This window comes from Lissotriton helveticus, chromosome 8 (genome assembly GCF_964261635.1).
Source record: "Lissotriton helveticus chromosome 8, aLisHel1.1, whole genome shotgun sequence".
Lineage (NCBI taxonomy): Eukaryota > Metazoa > Chordata > Amphibia > Caudata > Salamandridae > Lissotriton > Lissotriton helveticus.
In genome coordinates, this window is record NC_136069.1 from 635,487,500 (window position 1) to 635,503,342 (window position 15,843).

Sequence of the window (15,843 nt, forward strand, 5' to 3'; positions counted from 1 at the left end):
TTTTAACCTCCCATTCAGAGAGTGGAGGCCAAATAAAAAAAAAATGCATAGTTTTACCCACAGCCCCAGATATTTGAGTTTGATATTGAACTTATGGAATATTAACTCTGATGTAATAGTATTCCAGTAAATCATTATGTGAAAAAAGAACTATTTCATAAAATGTATCAGTCACTGATTAATCCTGACTGAATCACTTAATTGATTGCTAGACACATAAAAAACACAGCATGATAAAACGCTAGGAGAAATGAAATGCAAATTTAACAAACAGGTCATCTGTGTTTACTACATTTCTTTCTGGTAAGAGCAGATAACAAATTCTGAATTGGAACACAAGAACATTATCCTACCTCTATCTTCAGTCGAGTCTCTCTGAAATGTAGGGTGTGTTAAATTCACTGATATTTGCCAGGACTGGAAGTAAAAAAATATGACTATCCAGACACCTGCACCCCATCACAAGCGCGTTACTATACATTTTTATTGGGGACATTTATTTTCACCATAAATTACCTTCCACTTCCACCCAAACTATGTTCTAATACTTCAGAAATGTGATTTCTCCGTTTTGATGCAGGACTGGATGCTGGTGTTCAGCTTCCATTTATCATCGCCAATATTCGGTACTGGTCTATTTAATAATTTTCTCAATATCACACAATTTGGTGAGGTAGAGAAGGTACCATCAGAGCATACACCCTTGGTTCGGCATTCAACATCTTAATTACAAGGTCACATGAAGAAACGGTGCTGATATTAACACTTGACAAGCTTACCCGATAATCAGAAAACGCGGCAGCAGCCCATTAAAACATTTCTCCTCCTTTTCAGAAGCTGTAACTTCCAGTGACGTCTTCGTCGTATATGTATATTTAACTTTCACTATTAAAAGCGATTTTGCATACACACGTCTTGCCAACAAAACACACCTTTCCTGATAAATGCAAAAGTATTGGCCTCTATAACTTTAATTTCATGTGCAGACGCGCATATCCCCACTTTAAAGTGCTTCACCCATGCCAGTAACACAAACAACTTGTATTTTTCTTTCCATCTCACAAACGCTTGAGAGCATACATTGGTTTCAAAATACTGTATGATGAATGTTGTCGACAGGATATTGCAAAGATGGCGGCTCTAATAAAAGCGCCGTCGTCCGTGAATTGCGTGTAGAGCAGAAGACAGCTCGTGCTTGATGGGGATTTCATTCATTCTCAGCTGTGATTGAAAGCACGTCACGGCCCAGTGTTCCGACAGCTGCAGCGGCCAGCCACAGGAACAGAGATAGGAGTGTTGTGTGTCCACATCCTGTTCCTATGACTCATTCATTCATTTATGGGAACAGTTTGTCTAATCTTATGAATGGGATGCGCTCTGCGGCCTCTTACTTTTATATCCTGTACAGTGGGCCCAGTATTTGACGAGGCCTTGCTATCATGGAGTGAGGGCTGGATAGGAACTTCTTTATGGTTCTGCGACAGTCAAGTGACACTTGAACTCGTGGAGTTCACTTCTCTGCCATGAAGACACAGAGTCTCCACACATTCATGTCAGTCTTCATAGGACCCTATATTCACCCCAGATTCATGCTGTGTTTTTCCTTGGTGGTGTTGATTGTCCTTAGTTATCATTATAAAGGTGCCTGCATATCTCTCTGGCCTCACGTGTTGGCTACATATGCTATTGCCATGTGCAATGCTCCAGGGCCGGACTCAGGAACCAAAAGCAGCTCTGGGAAAAGTTGTTTAAACCAGCCTTGCTCCCTTTTCCTGATACAATCTTCTCTCTCTCTCTATCTATCTCTGTCTCTCTTCCCCCCCTCCCTCTCTCTCCTTCCTGCACCTGCTGCAATTAATCTCATGGAGCTGGAAAAAGTGACCGAGGCATCAGGAGCAGCCCTGGGTTTTCAAAATCGGCCTCCAAGGGCTCCAGCCCACCTGGGAAATGCCCAGTGGCATAAAAGGCCTGTCCGGCCCTCCATGCTCCACTGCCACACATAGCTGGATGAACACCACTAATAAAATAAACTTAGGCCTGAAAGTTAGTTATCAGCTTGACCTTTCAGTGAGAGCTCAGTTTTACTGACCCTTTGTCATCAGATGTCCTTTGCCCACTTATGTATGAATTTAAAGGTTCACAGGTGGTGAGTAGGAAACATGCCAGTCATTTTAAAGGTCTTTTGGACTTTGTGTAACAAGTGAAAGTGCAAGAGAGTATCCAACTACCTCTAGTCTGTTTGGAAGAAGCTTGGCCCACTTGATTTGAAATGTAAATAAATTGCCAATGTCTTATCTGAAATTACCACTTTCTTTTCCGACCAATCTGTACTCCATTTATAGATTTTGGTTACTGGAAATGACTCTGGGCTGAATGAATGAATGAATGGCTTTATTTCAATATATGAAGTTGTGCCCTCCTCTAAACAGGTGAGAGCATCCCTTGATGCACTGCTATGTAATCCGACTGGGGATTGCCCAGCGTTCCACAAATTAATTCACATGAAAGTTTACCAGTTCATATCGTTGTTTATTTCATGGTTTTTTGTCATTCGTCTTCTTAGATTAAACGTTCTGAATATGCATATATTTACATCAGGTCAATCCAATGCATTTCGGTCTTTATGACCTTCATCAGGGATCATATGAGCTGAAAACAAGGCATAATGATATTTTATATCAATAACTGAAATAGTATAGTATCACATACCAAAAAAGCATATATCATACTTAATTGTCTGTATGCATCAAAACAGAATACAAATAATGTGCTCAAGTTGTGGTGTTCCAAGTGAAAACGTACTCAGTGCAATTTAAAAACCGAAAAAACGCCAAAATGGCACCCGCTTATAGTTCTCCTTATACTGGTTACTCAAACCTTAATACTACTGTCTCAAGCTAAACAAGAGACAAAATCATATCGAAAAAACATCGCTTAGACTAGAAACTTAAACCTCTGGCAGTTAATATGCTCTTTACTAGTGCAGAATTCTCCCTGTTCGTGTGGGACCTGCATGTATATCCTGAATATAATGAAACGGTTAAAGTGCACTGGCTGAGTAAGCTTTAAAGCGATGTGAGACAGAAACATTACAATGTTTGTGAAACACCCAAAAAAATATCTAAAATAACATGCAAACTTTTAAACAAAACTACGCAATGGAACATGGCTGTATGGTGACACTGCTACACCTGTGTGCTATAATAATAAATGACTCAAGCATCCAAAACCTGTAGGAAAGAACGAGATACGTATATCTGTGCCAGTTCACAATGTTCAAAGATAGCAAGTAAATTCAACGCGATCATTAAGCCCGAAAGGCTTATGGGAATTTAATAGATACATCCAACTGTTCTCACGTTGAAGGAGAAATTTGTTATTGTCCCGTCCTTCAATTTTGTCGATGACTTCCAAAACTACAAATTGTAGTTGAGACACATTGTGTTTTTCTTCCTTGAAATGAGCTGCTACTGCTGACTTGATGTTACCTGTCCTGATATTAGACTTGTGCTCATGTAGTCTTGTCTTTACCTTGCGGGTAGTTTTTCCCACGTAAACCTTCCCGCAGGGGCATTTCAACATGTATATGGCATTTGCCGTGTCACAGGTTGCATTCACGCGAAGCTTAATCTGATGTCCTTTCATGGGATGTGTTATGGAGTTACCTCTGATAATGTTATTACAGTGCCCACACTGAAGGCACGGTCTAGTGCCTCGATATGTCTCTGTTTTCAGTTTCTTTTGTTTGAGCAGTTCTCCAAGGTTTTTGCCTCTTGTAAAAGCAAAAATCGGCTGTTGTTCAAAACTTTTGTCGAAATCACTTTCTGCCCGTAAAATATTCCAATGCGTTCTTATAATGCGCTTGTATTTATGGCTCATTGTGGAATATTTAGACACTATGGTCATCCTTTCTTGTTTTGACTTGACTCGAGTCTTTAAAAGTTCTGTTCTAGGGATACTTTGAACCTTGTCAATAGATTTGTTGATCAGGGCTATAGGATAACCTCTCTTGCGAAATCTTTCGCCCATGGATTCCAATGTGTTTTTCACTTTATCTGTCTCAGAGGTGATTCTTTTCGCCCTCATCATCTGTGAGGTCGGTAAATGGGTTTTTAAAGAATCCTGGTGAAAACTTTGAAAGTGAACCGTATTGTTTCTATCAGTGGGTTTCCTGTACATCTCTGTTTCTATTTTGCCTTGTTGCAACTTCACCTGAACATCCAAAAAGTTGATGGAAAACTTAGACATCTCCCAGGTGAGTTCTATTCTCTCGTTTTTCTCATTCAATTCAGTTAGTGCCCGCTGAAGTAATTCTTCACTGTTCTTCCAAATAATAAAGATGTCATCAATGTAACGAACTATCATTTTTAAGTTGCTAGTCCACATGGAATTACTCAAAATGAATTGTTCCTCATATGCCTTCATGTATAGGTTGGCGTATACCGGGGCGGCACAGTTGCCCATTGATGTTCCGACCAATTGTTGGTACCATTTGTTGTTGACCTTAAAATAACTGTGATAGAGCGTGAAAATTAGCAACTCCATCAGAAAGACTTGCATTTGTTCATCATACTCGGTGGTTAAAATTGCTTGTTCCATCGCTTCTATACCCGCCCCGTGGGGGATCGAGGTATACAAAGCCTTAACATCTGCTGTGCATAGTATTAGTTCTTCTGTTGCATCAATTTCCAAAAGACTCAATCTTAGCAAAAAATCTGTCGAGTCTTTAATATATGTAGCCATGTTTTGTACAGTGGGTTGCATGTATTTGTCAATGAATTGACCAGTGGCTTCATGAATGCTATTCCTCGTAGATACAATGGGACGCAGTGGAGGGTCCCATAAGTTCTTGTGCACCTTCGGGATCATATAAAACGTAGGGCTGCTAGGATTCTCTTTGAGCAAGAAGTTTTTGGTTTTGTCATTAATGGTGCCATTCTCCCTTGCTTGGACAACCAGTTCTTTCAATTTTTTGGCGTACTCGTTGGTGGGATTCCCTTTTAGTTCAGTGTAGGTGTTAGAGTCTGATAAATGTTCTTCTAATTTAAGTTGGTACATGTTGGCATCCATTATCACTAGGCCTCCGCCTTTATCTGCTTTGGTGCAAAGGATATCTTTATTGTGTGCCAATTTTTTCAGAACATCCAAATCCTTGTTGGTAAGGTTTCTCCTAGATTTTCTATCAAACTTGAGCCTATTTAAATCTTGCCTCACCAAGGTTTCAAAAAGATCTAAGGTCTTATGGCTTGTGGGAGCCATGTACGTGCTTCTTGCTCGTAATCCTTTCAGTTGATCTTGTTCCGTTGTGATAGGTTTATCGACAATGTGATAAAAAAATAGCGCAGCCTCAATTTGCGCATCAGTTTGAAAAAACTTATGTCAAGTTCAAGTGAATTAGTAGGGGTTGTCGGTACGAAAGAAGTGCCTTTTTCCAAAACTTTCAGCTCTTGTGGCGTTAAACGGTGCTTTGAAATATTGATCACTAGGTGTTCTTGGGTGTGATTTTCTTTCTCTCTTTCTCCTTTATTTTTGTTGTGACACTTCGTGTGTTTGGAACTTCTTTTTCTCCACCTGGATCTTCTTGTAGGTCTGAGCCTACCTCTAAAAAATGCTCGTCTGTAGTGTTGATACCTGCCGAGGTAGTCGGTTTATCTGTGCCTGTTGCTCCCTCTTGCCTGGTTGTTGATCTGCCCGTTTTCTCAACTTGTGTTGCCTGCCTTGGTGGATAATTTTTGTTGGGTGGTGGTCGATTTGTCGCATGGCTTCCTGATGACGAGGTGTCTGTGAACGGAGTGTAAGGGCGATTTCTTCTTCTTTGTGCGTACACATCTGCCCATGTGTACACTTCCCCTAATTTATAATCGAGTGTGTCTCGTTTAAATTTTCTAATTTTCCGCTCATTGACTTCTTGAGTGTGGCGATCTATTTGTTCCTTGACGTCCTTCAGGGCTATGTCTAATTCATCTGCTGTCATCATTTTGGAGAGCTCTTCTGTAAGTTTGTCCATGTCTTCCGTTAGTTCTGTTAAGATCACTGAAAGCTCTTCGATGATCTATGATTATTTCAATATAAAAATATCACAAAAGTAGATACAACAATTTTAAGATCATATAAAAACAAATGCATTCTATTTACACAGATAACATCATGTTAAACAAAAACAGGTAATACAAGCATTAAATAGTCACAGAAAGCCTATTCAAACAGATTCCAGCCCATCTATTTTTCACCTGACATGCCACCTAAAAGAGGAACCTTTCATATGCAAATTACCCTTGGTCCAGCAGCAATAGGGACAGCCCAGCTCCAAATGCCCTGCCAGGTTCCCTCCAAATTGGAACGCTGGCACCACTAGATTGACTTTCAGCTAGATTCATGAAAGACCCGTTTTGCGAGTCTATAATAGCGATTCATAAGGAATCGCTATTACAGACCCGTTTCGATTCATAAGGAATCGCTATTACAGACTCGCAAAACGGGAATTATGTAGGAATCACAATAATTATTGCGATTCCCACTGATTCCTTATTTGCGATTAGCTAATTGCTAATCGCAAATAAGGAATAACTCCCCATTCATTCCTATGGGCCTAAGGCCCATAGGAATGAATGGGGAGTTATTCCTTATTTGCGATTAGCAATTAGCTAATCGCAAATAAGATTGCGATTTCAAGGGTGCCAGGGTGTCCAAAGGATACCCTGTAGCACCCCTGAAATGTAAATTTACACAGGTGTTGCGCACACACATGTCCAAAGGACATGTGTGTGTGTAACATGCAATAGAGAAAAATGCACTAAAGTGCTTTTTTCTATTTTTTCGCTATTTACCACGAAGTCAGACTTCGTGGTAAATAGCGACCAAAAATTGCGAATTCGCAATGTAGAAATGGTTAATGAATTGCATTTAAGGAATCTCAAATAGAGATTCCTTAAATGCATTTCCTCGGAAATGTGCGAATTCTTTATTAGCGAATTTTGCATTTGGGATGATGAATCCCAAATGCAAAAATTGCACTCGCAAAGGGCCAGATTCTCAGATTCTGGCCCTTTGCGAGTGCAATTAAGCTTGATGAATCTAGCTGGTAGTTCCTATTTAGGCCTCTTCAGCGAGGTATAATTTAAGCCCTGTGGCACAGTGAGCACAAAACCCATGCCTGGGCATACTCATTGCACTTAAGGCATTAGATAGAGGAAAAAACGATGGATGGAATGTTTAAATCAATCTCAGCCACTGATTACCGTCCTGTTATTCAGCGATGAGGTGCTCCAAATGTTGAAAGTGCTGTTTACAAACGTGCATATCATATTACATTATGTTAACCAGCCATAAGCAAGTCACCCTTGGTCCTACTCAAATAGGAACAACCCACCCCAAACTGCTAGACCATGTTCCAACTGAACAGCAACACGATATATGAGCCCAACCCTGACACTCAAGCTCAACATTCCCATTACCCACGTAGGCCATATGGCAGACACCCTATTCCATCCATCACACTTGCACGAGGCGGCGTGTTACCCGACTCGCAAAGTTCTTCAGCACCTTCTTACAACATACCTTAGTAAATAGCTATTAAGTCCATATACTTGACCACACTACCATTCTATAACTTGACTATGAGCATGCTACCCTTGTGGGCCTACCGAAAGTAATATTAGCACCTCTGAGGGCTATCCTCAATGCGGCTGCATGGCTCATCACAGGCACACAAAGGATCACATCACCCATGCCCTTCATTCCCTGAACTGGCTACCTTATGAATCGAGGATCCACCTCAAAATAGTCTGCATGACAAACAAAGCCATCCACCACAATGTGAGGGAACAGATTGTCTCGTAGTACTAGCTCTCTTCTACTGAAACACCAAAAATTTTACAAAAAGAAAACGTACAAAATATCTTTCTCCGGGACTGCCCAAAAATTTGGAAATCTCTTCCTCCGGAGCCCAGGACCAAATCCTCATTATGGGGCATATCATCAACGAGGCGATATGAAATTATCGCCGCTTTTGCGTCCGTTTTCGGACGAAAAGCAGCGATAATTTTATCGCCTAATCAGCAAAGTCACGCTATCGCGTGAAACCTTGCATCAGCGCCTGTTTACTGAACGCCCAGCTTTGCATCTCTAATGGCGTTCCTGCCCTGACATAACTGGAGAAATGTCGCTAAACGACATTTCTCCAATGAACAAGGGGCATGCTAACCTGCAGAGCGACAAGCAAAGTAGCGATAACCTCTGTTATCGCTACTTTCCTTACGCCTGCTTCGTGACTGACTTAGCCATGATATCCTATGTAAGGTGGATATCATGGCTGAGTCTGCCCTGCCCTATCATCAAGCTAACGCCAAACTTTGTGAGATTATCGCTGGATTTCCAGTGAAAATCTCACATTTGGCAGTTAGCGCTTGGAATTTTATCGCTTTTGAGATAAGCGTTGCTAATAGCACGCTATCTCAGCGATAACATTCCACGTTACCCGGCGATAATTATCCTAGCGCTAAGTGCGCTTAGCGATAATTATCGCCGTTCCTTGATGATATGCCCCTAATCTTAAAAAAAAAAGAAGTTAAAATGAGATTATTGACTAGTCTCCCTCCTATTTGAGGCACCTTGATTCCACAGTTTCCCTGCACTCCCTTACTTTGTCTGTTATGATTGCTATTTTTACTGCTTGTGTTATTATCCAATGACTATTTGTATTTGCTATTGTTATGCTGTAAAGCGCTCTGATACCAATATTGGTTTTGTTAATAAATAAAATATAACAGAGGCATGGGTTACAGACTCCCTGAAGACTAGCAATAGTAGCTGTCACAACCAGGGTAGCTGCAGAGTCCAGCACTGCTAGCTGTAGTATCAGGCTACAAGACAATCTCTCATTCACTCCTTCTCAGGAAAAAGTGTCTGGGTGTGTGTATGAAGTGTACACTAAACGCTTGTAGTAAATTGAAAAAAAAACAGCAATGCAACTGAATGCTTTGGGTGCACTCTAGACATGCTCTAATGTCAACATTATCTAGTAAACCATTGAGTCAAACTGAAAACAACCCACAAACCTTGAGACCAGTAAGTTAGACTATTGTTGACGTTGTACCGTGACTTATCTGGAGGCTGTTCCTAAACATATAAAAGAGAATTTGCCTTTTACGTGCAAACTCATAAAAACATTCTAAGGAATGTAGTTAACCACTTTACAGCATTGAAAAGGTGTCCGAAGCCTATTTAAATATCCCCATAAATATGACCACAGTGTCCACGCTGGGCTTGAACTGGGGTCCTTTTCTATAATTCCATTTTAATAGTGTATATAACGTTTTATAGCTGTGGAAGTAGACCATAGCACAACATAGTTGTTTTAATGTAACAATGAGTTAAAACTAGGAATGAAAACACTGGCAGACATGTTATTTTATTGTTTTGGCCAAATGCTAGCAGATTGGTTCCAGTTGGCACCACAGTAAAACAAGCATTAGCTAAGTCAAATAGTCTGGCATTGGCTCCCAGGATTTTTGCTTTGGAAATGCTTGTTTTGTTTATCCATGTTTTTCATAAAACGTTTTGTGCCAATATTAAGAAAACATAAAAAAAAAGCAAAATCATTGTTGATCTCTGAAGCACACATTGCAGTAGGAGTCCCTGGCACTTATGGGAACTGCTTTGTGTGTGGATGTGCTCCTTTTGAGAAACAAGAATGCTGTCACTCCCAGTGAAGTTTGCCAATGTTTGAAGTGGGCTGACCGATTATCTCAAGCTGTTTGCTGCAGTGTGCAAAAGAAAACAGTGAATGATACAATAGACCAATGGAATAAGCGACTGGCTGAAAGACCATATAACTAATTGAATTTTACATACGATTTTACTAAAATCAAAACGACTTGGCTAATCTGAGACCTCAAAAGGAGTACCCTAATGTCATTGAAGGTTATCGGTTTTCAGATATTTGTTGCAAATCCTTTGGAAAGGACAGCTCCAGCCAAGGTTCATTTACACGTGCAGGTAAGAGTGGGGATATGGTTGTTTCGCTAACAGACACACTACCATTCATAAGTCAATTTCTGGGAAATGTAACTTTGAAGTAGAATACAAAACATGCTTGTTGGAAACAACCTCATGGCAACTAGGACAAGGAAAACTAAAGCAAACTATGAAAGTTAAAAGATGAAATACAGTTTTTCTAAACTTTTTTCTGAAGCCATGATCCAGTGTATACACTGATGTTTGCAATCGATTGTCAATATTATTATTAGAGCTCCAAACACTGGTTTGAAAATGGCTTTAGCTATTAGAACAACACACAGTTAACGTTTTTACCTACTTCGATCTACAGTGCAAAGACTAATGTAATGAGTACACACATATTCAAGATTTAGTTGAAGAAGTGAAGCTTATGCATGCCCCTTAAGCTGCAATTTGTGAGAGGGACTATGATCCATGGACTGTAAAGTGATGCCGGGTTTGTTTTAGCAAGCATTTGTTATACATGTATGTCTGCATGTTTGTATGTATGTATTTATTTATTTTATTAGTGATCATGGAAGGCAAGGAGATGTTAGGAATCCCTGTCATCTTTCTTAGCAGAAGATAGACAGTGCCTGGGTCGGGACTAAGTCCCCGGTTGGTTATTCAACACCCGCATTTTCTGGTGTAGACACTGTCTCTGAAGCAGGGAGGTGGTAATCTTGGGTCCTTCATGCTGGAACAGGACAGTCACAGTGAATATTTAGGGTTTCAGTTTTTTTTTCCTTGAACAGAGCCAGTTTGTGAAAGAGTTTTTCAGAGGTAAGAACCGTGCACTTGGATCAATTTTCCGACATGTGTCTTGCAATTGTTTCTGGCTTGTACAGTACTGTTTGCCTTTCTGAATCTCAGGTTTCAGTTAAGAAAATATGGCGGGGACAGGGACTGTACATATTTGGGATCTCACCAAGTTTCTTGATGGTAAAAACATTTTAATTTTATTCTCAGTACTGCTGGAAGCCAGTGACATTTCTCAGAAGGCTTGAGAACTGTGATCTGATTTCTTGAGGCTGATGCAGAGTCTGTTAGCTTGATTTTGCAAACTCTGACGTTATGCAATCTCTCTTGCTTATGGGCACTGACATAGGTGATATTGCAGTCGGCAAGCCTCAATTGTACAAGAGTACCAGACTATTGAAATTTTTGTGATGGCTACAGCATGTGAAAACTTTCTAATTACTGTTCAAATGTGGTGGCCAAACGACAGGTGGGTGTCAAACCATACTTCACTATGCTTGGCGGCCTGACTAGTGGCAGGTGAGACTATCAGTTTGTTTGGCCAGGTAAATAGAAGCTACAATGTACTGCCACTCTCAGGATTTTGGTCCTCACAACATTCAAACAAGGAAACTCTCCTTCATCTAGCATCCTCAGATGAGGAAATAAATATTATCTGGGCACATGTAGAATCTGAGATGTTGCTCAACAGTGGTCTGAAATAAATATATTGAACAGTGAGGATGATAGAGGGACCTCTGAGGGACCTTGAGGGATCTCTGAAAAAAGTTATAATGAGACTGAAGGACCTTACATGACATGTGGGAATTCACAGAAGTACATTGGGCCTTATTTATGAAGGTCTTGCGCCGCCGGTGCGTCACTTTTAAAATGGGAAAAAGTGACGCACCAGTGGCGCAAGGCCTTCATAAATGAGGCCCATTGTGTTTACTCATGATTACCTGAGTAACTTGTCTTACTTCTGGAGACTACTTAGAGAAAATGCCTTGTAAATCAGGCTTGTATATTTAAAAGTATATTGGAGCAGAAGTAGGGGATGCCGCGCCTGGCTGTGCTCAATGAGGAGAGGGGAGATGCAGGAGTAGATAAACACCCCGTCAGTATAATTACACGTTCTAGTACTCCCGGTGGACCCTCCCAGCAATCCAGCGAGCACCACCAACTATGAACAGAATATCAAGCAATTTGGGACTGTTGCTTTGGTGGAGCAGTTCTGGAAGCTGTACAGCCACTTGGTGAGGAAAGGCAATCTCACAGGAAGGCATCAAACCAATGTGGGAGGATAAGGTGAACAAGAAGGGGGCAAATAGTAACATTCGCTTGCGAAAAGTATTGGCCTCATGTTTCTGGTAGAACGTCATCCTAGCCATGCTGGGGGAGCAGTTCATGATGGGAGATCAGCGGCGTGAAAGTCTACATCCAATTTCAGGAAGACATCCTTGTCATCTGGAATAAGACTGCAAATCAGCAGCACACCACGACGTGTATTGGAGACACATTGTGGTGTGTGCTAAATCTGCTGCTAAATGCCACCATGGAGTGCAAGACACGCAATGAGTGCCTCACAGATAACTCCAGCATCTGCAACAGAAATGTTCCCCCTAAGAAAACCAACTTGTTCCAATCCTTTTCCGAGGATGAACATAGATCTGGCAAGCTGCCATTTGACCTGAGAAATTATGGCAAATGGAAGCTGAACACTCCTGTGGACTCATGGAGCTAATGCTTATTATAAAAGATGTGCTGTCTCCGGTGTGGTCTTCTGATCCGATTCACTTACCAAGTGCTGTTAGGTTACCTTTCAAAATGGTCTTGAACGTACAAAAGATAGTGTCTGCAGGCAACTGTTTGGGCAAAGTTCTGGATAAGGCCTAAGGGCCAGAGCTGCCGACTTTGGAACTGGGGAACCAACCAGGTTCGAGTCTCGGTGTCGGCTCAACATTTTGTTATTCCGGGAAAATTCTCTAAATCTCCCTGTGCCTACCAAAAAATTAATGTGTCCTTGTAGTATGTAACTGGTGCTCATGTAAAGTGCTCCAGTACCTTCGGGTCGAGTTGCGCTATATAAAATTGTAAAAAAAATAAATAATCAGAATGCAAGAAATCTGGTGTATAAATAAAAGGCAGCCGTTGCTCTGAATAAAGTTACAGCCTCGAAGTTTTTGAGAGAAAAATTGTAACCTCATGCACCTGTTGTCAGACCCTTACTCAAAATGGTGACACCTTTATAAAAAAAAATATTCGAAAAAATATTTGAGTGTATGTTTGTTTTGGTGGTGAGGCCTTTTTATTTTGTGACTGCAGATCCAGACCATTTTGGTACAGATTAACTGTCTCAGCAGGACAGGCACACTTAAAATGCCATTTAAAATAGCTGAGAGAAGGAATGAGGGTGTGTGTTTACTGTAACGTTCATATTTCAGTGGATTTCCTCTGATTGGCTGGACCAGCTCACATTTCCCTTAACAGTAGCTTACATAGAATTTAGTGGTCTCAGTTGTTCCGTAGACTACCAGAATTGCCTCTCTCATAAAGATGACAAAATGAAAACTGGAAACCAAAGCAATCACTATAAACTATTTTCAGTCGCAACATTGTAGGTTTAGTCTTGAATGCTTTAAATAAAAATGCATCTCCTAAAAAAAATATATATTTTGTGCAATTTACATCTAAGGACACAACTACTCACAGATTTTTTTTTTATTTGGCCCAAAATCTGTGGTAAGGTGCAGTCTCTTGGTCAAAGAACAAGCTCTCATCTGGCTATGATGAAGTTTGTGGAAGAAAACAATTCCAATTGCTGGAAAAGAAATTGAAATTGAAGGGTGGTCATTGACATTATCAGAGACTGAGCAGTCCTTTGAACTGGTCCCAACATAAAACACTGAAGTCATTGCTTCTTCCTTCGGTTCTGTTTCGAGGATGTAGCTGTTCAAACACTCAAGCAATTCAAACACTCAACCTGTTCAAATACATTAAAGTTTTTGTGCTATCTTTGGACCGGCATCAAAGGAAGTGGGGGGTGCCTTATAATGCGTCACAACTGCCAGCCGCCCTGCAATACCTAATGCTGTCTCTGGCATGGATTGAGGGTTCCTTCTAACCTAGGGCCGAACCGTATCCCTGGCTCTGAAGAAAACAAAGTACTGATGTCTCTCAGGGGTATATTTATGAGTAGGTTTGTGTTTTGTTTTCACCATTCAACGTGCTACATGCGCGAATCCAACCTTAAGTAATATTTATGAAGGCAAACCCATGAGTGGTTTCATAAATATGGAGTAAGGCAACACAGAGCAAAACGCTGCGTTACTTTACCCTGCGAAGGCATTCCATTAGCGTTGCATGGGTGTTCTTATACAACTCCCATGGGTTTCGACGCATTCCCTGAATGACCAGAACTGGTAAACCTGGGAATGCGGCAAAATGTTTTGACTTCCCTGGGGAGGGGTAACAAGGAAAACATATCTCTATTTCTCCTCGTTTCTTCCTCTTACTAAGTGTGCTGCATTCCGCAGCACACATAGAAAGAGGAATATGCCTTCTATGATTGCTTTTGAGCAGGAAGGTGCCCCTCAAAGATATTTCTCCTTGTTACGCCTCTCCTGGGAAGTGGAATATTTTAAGCACATTCCAGAGTTTACCAGTTCTGGTAAATCTGGGAATGCAAAAAAGCATGGGTGTTGCGCGGTAACACCCGCGCAATGACCATGGATTGCCTTCCTAGGACAGAGTAAGGCAACTCAGTGATTTGCACTGAGTTGCCTTACTCCAGATTTATGGGGCTACTCAGGGCAACGAAGATTGGCCTTGCGTGGCTTCATAAATCTGACTTATGGTTTGCATCGCTTTTGCACCAAGTTGCGTGGTGCAAGAGCGACACAAACCAGCCTGTAAATAGGCCCCTCAGTTTGCAGTAATGGTGTAGTACTTATGCATCATGAGGCCCATATCGTGATGGGCCTTAATGGGGTAGTGCAAAGCCAGGCATCTCTTTTATGCGCCTGCAGTGTGTGGAGAGATTCATTTAACCTGAAATTTTTGGGACTTAATGCATTTTTTCAGACAGTAAAGGTCGGAAAAGAGAGCAAGGTTTGTCTTTTTCTGTTCTTTAGCTGTGGTTTCTGAAAATAAAGCACTAATTCCGAGAAATATTGGGATTAATGATTCATTTTACGCACTGCAGGCACATAAAGCAGACTCTCCACTCCACACTGCCCCATCAAAGCTCATTGAGTTAGGGCCCAATGTGTTACTCTCATCAGGGAAGATTTATGGGAAAGGTGGTCAGGGCCGGACTGGGAACCAAAACCGGCCCTGGCAAAGTGCTCGGCCGGCCCCCCCGCCCCCCGGGCGGGAGGGGGGCCAGCACTTTGCAAGGGCCGCTTTTCAACCGATTTTGTTACAGGGCCGATTTTGCAGCTATGCTGCAAAAACGGCTCTGCAACAAAAACAGCCCCCAGGGCCCAAAACCGGCCCCCACCCTTGCGGCCGACCGGGGGATTGCCCGGTGCCCACAACGGCCAGTCCGGGCCTGAAGGTGGTGCAGGGCAGTGCAGCAAGTTACCTTGCTGTACTGCCCTGCATCATAGGGAAAGGGCAGGAATTCACCGTATTTATCCAATACGGTGCATTCCTGTCCTTTCCCCCTGCGCTGGCAGCCTAGAGCCAACCATGGTGTGAGGATGCCTGTGTTGTATACAGGGTTGTTTTTGTGCAGAAAGGGGCACCTTCCTGCACCAAATAAATTCATAGAGGTGTTTTTCTCTTTCTATGTTTACTGCTGAATGCAGCACACATAGAAAGAGTAAAAACATAGAAGACTAGACATATTTCTCCTCGTACCGCCTCACCTTCTGAGGTGTATCTTTTTGGTGCATTTCCAGGTTTACCAGGTTTGGTAAATCTGGGAATGCGTCAAAACCCTTGGGATTCGCATGGGGACACCCACCGCAATGCCCATGGAATGCTTGCTTTGTGCAGAGTAATGTAACACAGTGATTTGCCCTGCATTGGATTCCTCCATATTTATGAAACCATTCAAAGCCATTCAAAGTGGCTTTGCTGGCTTACTAAATATGACTTGGAGCT

General features: G+C 41.6%; 1 pseudogene; it reads left to right on the forward strand.

The window, feature by feature from the left end:
• The first annotated feature begins 9,909 nt into the window (after window positions 1–9,909).
• LOC144773779 (eukaryotic translation initiation factor 4E type 2 pseudogene) lies at window positions 9,910–12,478 on the forward strand (annotated as a pseudogene).
• The last annotated feature ends 3,365 nt before the right edge of the window (window positions 12,479–15,843 follow it).